We start from the raw sequence: 5,664 nt of genomic DNA, 5'->3' as shown, positions 1-5,664 counted from the left end.
AGAGAAGTCAAGGTAGTTTTAAAAGAAAACTAGACTGTCTCTCTGTATAAACTGCTTCAAAAATATCTTTGTACAGCTGTTGTTATTTGTTTATTTAATACTCCTACAAGTAATTGGCCTTTAAAACCTGGCTCTTCTTTCCCCACATCCTCGCCAACACCTCAAAGCATGGTCCATGAACCAACTGAGCTGCCGTGTTTATGTTAGAAGTGGGGATCTCTGCACTACTTTACAAAATCTGAAGATAAGTTTTAAAAGACCTCTAATACTACTTAAAAGTCCAAATAAAATGGCAAAATTATGATTCTTTCTTGAATAATACACCCAATCCTATATACCAATGAGATTTTCTCACTGTCTTCTAACAGAACTCCCAAAATACCATTAGTTATTGTTTCAGTTCCTGAGTCATATTTATTATTTCTTTCTATTTTAGTTCCAATCTCACCTTAATATTCTGTACTCTACAAAAATTATATTTTAATATTAACTACCAACTCCACATATAAACTAGATTGAGAAGAAAGGTAGAAAAGTTAATTGATTAATATGTAAATACATATGAGGGAGGGAGAGAAAGATGGTGGAAGGGAGGAAGAGACGGTGAAAAAATGAAGAAAAGGATAGATAAAATCGCCTTTTTCACAATGAGTAAGAATTCCATGAGCTTTATTTTCAGCTTCTTCCCACAGCAGCCCTCCTGTTCTTCCTTTGTCCTCAGTCAGCATCTCAACTGGAAGCTATTCTTTATACAGAGGGATCATTCAAATTGTCATTCCTGGGGATTCTAATTCCTCCACGATTCTGATCCGCACGTGTTCTTTTTCTGTAGTGCTTCAGTGAATTTACCACTGGATGTGACAGTATTGGCAAGTGCTCCGAGGATCTGTGTAAGATACAGAGGAACACCTGTCTGCCTCTATTGTTTTGCAGCAACACTGTTTCCCCTGAGCAATCAGAATTATTCATCACAATGACTTACTATTGGTAAAGTAGCATAAGGAGTCTCCAGTGACCAGGTGCCAATTCAAATTCTTTTATTTAGTGGAATGATGTTTGCATCTCATGATAGATGTTTAAGAAATAAAGACCTCTAAACTTGTAGAACATGGGAATGGAAAGACTGATTATTTTTAAGTAGGCCACCTGTTTCTTAACCCAATTGCATACTGACTATAAAATAAAAACAGTATCATAAGTTGAACTCTGTTAAGAAGCTATCCTATATGCTATAGGCCAATATCCTAATGTTGCAAAGTATCATCTACTTACTAATACTGTAACTAAGTCTTCCATAGGGCCTTTTAAAGTTTCTTCTGGGCTAAGAGATGCAAGTTGAGAGTAGAGAATCTAATGTTGCTAGTATATTTCTATAATTGCCTTTCTACAAATTACATATTTTGATAAGTAATGTTGAACGAAATACTGGATAGTAAATAAACTCAACAAGTTAAATAAATCAAAATTCTGACAGAAGCATTATAGATAATAAAGACAAATTCAGGTCACTGTTCCAAATTACTGTCCACTGCATGCAAGGATGTGACCATTCCGATTAACCACGAAATGAATGCAAGTCTTCTCAGGGTATGGTGATGAATCAAGGTCTCAGCTTCAATATTCATGATCATAACTCTAGTTTTTCAGTAGTGAAATTTGCTAGGTTATGCTTGCAGAACTTGAGACTTTTATTAATATCCTTCCCTTTGAAGGATATTAGTAAAAAATTAAAAATTAAAAATTAAAAAAATTAATGGCATCTTTCTTTGTGAGTCTGTCAACTCTGCTATCTGCCTTATCCATCTTTGCTTTAACTGCAGGTTTTGTTCAAGTCTTATCTCACTTCAAACTGGTGATGGTATGCTACTGACACTGCTCAGTTTATGGCTTAAAAAGTCAGTTGACACTCGATTCATGATAAGGAGGTGAGGTCTCAAGAAGACATGGTGTACCATTGAGAGGTATTCTGTCCTATCAATACCCAGAAATGACCTTGTAGGTAGTTTTGAAAAAGAGAAAAGTTTATTTTAATAGGAGTTATTCTAAAGTCCTGGGGATATTCTTTGTGATTCTCTGACTACATTTTCACAGGCAAAATAGTATGCTTACAGAGCAAAGACTCCTTTTCATTTTAAGAATCATTGGTGATGCTACTTATTAAAAGCCAAATGACCATAAAGACACACACTCTAAGAACACTGCACACTTTCTCTGTGCTCAACAAGTCTGCTTTTTATCATTATCAAAGTATGTATCATGTCAGAATGAAATTTCCTGATTATTTCCCTACATGCAACACTATTACCGAAGGACAAAAATTATATATCTTTATCCTCTTAAATCATTAGTCTCCAACTAAGTGGTTGGCAAATAGTATGTGATGGATAAATGAATTAAGGAGTCATTTCTAATCCTGTACCCAAGAAAGAACAGTAGGAGAAATAAAATTTTAAAATTGAGTTAGTCCCTAGAGGACTCTGATTGAACCTGCAATTTTGGACTTCTTTTTCACTCATGGTGGTCACATGTACAATTTAGTTCTAGATAAAAGGCAAACAATCCATGATAAATTTTACAAAATTCCATTTCTATACCATACATGATTTTCCATTTCTCTATGTTTAAGTCATCTGAAGGAACAAGGGACTCTTAGTTTTTATGGATTTTGAGAATCCCAGGATGTAACCACTTGTCAAGTTCTCTGGCTGTTTGGGGATTGGATATAAATTCTGACAGCCAAAGTTACAAAGCCTTGAGTTTATTTTTTTCTTTCAAAGATCTGGAAAAAAAGATAGACATTTGAGACTATGAACTATTACAGTTTTCAAGAGAATAAAAGACATATATTGCCAATGATAAGAGGTACAGCAGAAAAACTTTTTACCTCAGATTAAAATGCAATAGTTGAGACTGATACAAATTACATGGTATTGTTAGATATGAAGGCCTCATGAGTATGATAAATGAGTATTTTCAATGTCTTAGGCTTATTTTTTTATTTAGAATATTCAATTCAAATAGAGAAGCAAGTGATTTTCCTTTATAATTTGTTTTTCATTTAATTTTTGAAATGCCTCAACTTAAAAGTTTTGAAGTGCTGTAAAATATACAGTGTAAACTAGATTAACATATGAGGTCACAGTTGTACTAGAATTGTATTTGATAAGGGCTCAGATGTCACTGTGAGAAAATTTCAAAAAGTAAATGACAGTGTTTGAATTATATTGGAGTAACCTATATTTTTGGACATTTCTTCAGGTAAATAAGGACACAAGCATTCAGCTCATATTAAATAATTTAAGTATTTGGGTGATAGGAGGGAGACTATGAATATATCTTTGTAGAAATTTATAAAACTTAGTAATGTACACATACATTAACAGATTAGCACTCTTGACCTGGCTTATTTTACAGGTTTCTGCATATGTTGATGACTTCCTTTAGGATTGAAAGAGGTAAATATGTCTATTTACATAAAACATCAGGATACAGATTAGTTGGTAGGTTTCTTTCCAAAAGTTCCTTGTTTAAAGTGTACCCTGAGGACCCACCTGTGATGTGATGTCTATTGTAACTTTTTGTATCAGTTTAAGTTTTACTTCAGCTGAGTCTAAAAGTTCTGAGATTGTATTTCTACATTGATGTATTTCTTTTTAAAATATTTTTTAAAGACAAGGTGTCACTATGTAGCAGAGGGTGGCCTCCAGCTGAGATCCTCCTGCCTCAGCCTCCCTAGTGCTAGGATTAGAGACATGCACCACAACATATAGTTTGTAGTGATATATTTCTGTAGTGAAGAATTCCCTATTACAGTTCACTTCTGTATGGATTATAATTTGAGTAATTGGCCCCAGTGTTTTAGTCCTCATTGTCATGTCTTTTGACATGCTGTTCTGTATTTGTTTCCAGGAAAGACAGAGATATATTTCCTGCTACTTGACTTTAGTTCAGTTATGTGATTTTGTTTGGACAAAAGAATGAAATGAGAGTGAAAGTGCCAGTTAAAAAATTATGCCTGGAGAGATCCAAGAAGGTGACTAGGGTACAGAAGTAGCTAGCCTAAGCTCTGTGACTCCAAAACTTCCCTGAGATATTGGAGCCACACTTGGGTAATTCTGACTGCTTCTAGCCAAAATAATAACTGCCATCAAACTAGATGCAGGAAAAAATTCAAAGACTCACCCACAAATCAGCCTTTAATTGTACCTGACAGCTGTGACCTGCGGCCCAGCCAGCAAGGTGGGCCCGGCCCTGGGGGAAACCTTCCTTCCCCATGATGATTTTTTTTCTTTTTCTTCTTTTCTTTTTTCTGTCCTCTTCTCCTACCTCCATAAAGCAGAAATAAATCACCAACCAGAATCAAACTTTCAACATCCTGAACCCCCAGCATGTGGAAAACCTCCCCATGCCACATTATACTGAGAATATTTGGTGCTATTTCTTGACACTGCTGCTACCACCACCACCACTGCCACTGTTGCTGCTGCCACTGCTGTCTGTGCATCAATCAACAGAACAAGCAGGTAAGTACCACTGGGAACATAAACCAGCACAGCCCCTGGGAAGACTGATTGCCCCACCAACAAAACTGAGTAAAAACAGTGAACTGTAATCTAGTATGGACAGCAGAGAGGGTGGGTGGAACACTGAAACTGATCCAGAGATAGGGGGAGGGGCAAGGAGCTAATATCAGAGCCGATCTATCAGCAAACAAATACAGGAAAGACAGTGAAGACTGAGAGCAGGAGAGCGACAAACTACTCCCTGAAGCAGGGAAGGTAGTGGATCATAGAGCTCATCTCCTGAGCCAGAGAACAGCAGAGAGTTTTGCCCTGCAAAACTGAAAAACAAACAGCAAACTGTAATAAAATAGGACAGTGGAGGGGCCAGGTGGAACACAACCTGTCCCAGAGAAAGGGCATGGACAAAGAAAAAACTTACATTGCGGAAATCCTAGTAAACAGACACAACAACAAGCCACCTCCAAAGCAGGGCAGGTAGTGGATTGCAGAGCTGATCTCCCGAGCCAGAGGGCAGCATTCAAAAACTGAACTGCCCCACCTCGCTGGGGTTGGAACTGATGAAACAGCTGCAGCTGAAGGATAACACAACTGTCAGCTGGGGGAATCAATATCTCTGACCATCTGCATGATCTAACAAGCTTACCTCACCTCACAATTTTAATTAAACTGGTAGACAGAAGAACAAAACACTACTCACAAGCCAAGTGCAACTACAGTTTATATGCCAATACTGGAACTGGATGCCAGAAGAGTAACAGCAGAACTTAAACTAAGACTGAAATTCTGTTGTTCCTGAACCTGGTGGTTTTTGTTTTGTTTTATTTTAACTGTTTTTTATTCTCACCTCCTTCACTCTCCTTCCTTCTCCTGTGCTAAAATCCATTACTCTTCTTCCCAACTACTCTTCTCATCCACTCTTCCCCTACCCTCACCCTCTTCCTCCCATTCTCCCCCAACCTGTCACCAGACTACCTCTCCTTCCTACACACTCACCACCTGCTCTACACATCTTCAACCCTCTGCCATCCCCGACACAAGCACCCTATGCTACAATAATAGAAATACACCCAAACACACACAAGAGCCACAAAACCCAACAGCCCCTGAAATGCTTCCCCCACCCAACCACCCACTTCCTACC

The 5,664-nt window shown here is 37.5% G+C and overlaps 1 long non-coding RNA gene across 1 annotated transcript; it reads right to left on the bottom strand.

Moving 5' to 3' along the window:
* Positions 1 to 652: 652 nt before the first annotated feature.
* On the bottom strand, positions 653 to 5,072 carry LOC141425552 (uncharacterized). Its single transcript, XR_012450525.1, has 3 exons — positions 4,942 to 5,072; positions 4,183 to 4,326; positions 653 to 886 (listed from the first exon to the last, which is right to left on the bottom strand). It is a non-coding gene; the product is annotated as an uncharacterized lncRNA (long non-coding RNA).
* Between the last annotated feature and the right edge of the window lie 592 nt (positions 5,073 to 5,664).

Source organism: Castor canadensis, chromosome 8 (genome assembly GCF_047511655.1).
Source record: "Castor canadensis chromosome 8, mCasCan1.hap1v2, whole genome shotgun sequence".
NCBI classification, from domain to species: Eukaryota; Metazoa; Chordata; class Mammalia; order Rodentia; family Castoridae; genus Castor; species Castor canadensis.
Note: the sequence above shows the minus strand (reverse complement) of the source record. Positions and strands in the feature narration are given on the sequence as shown.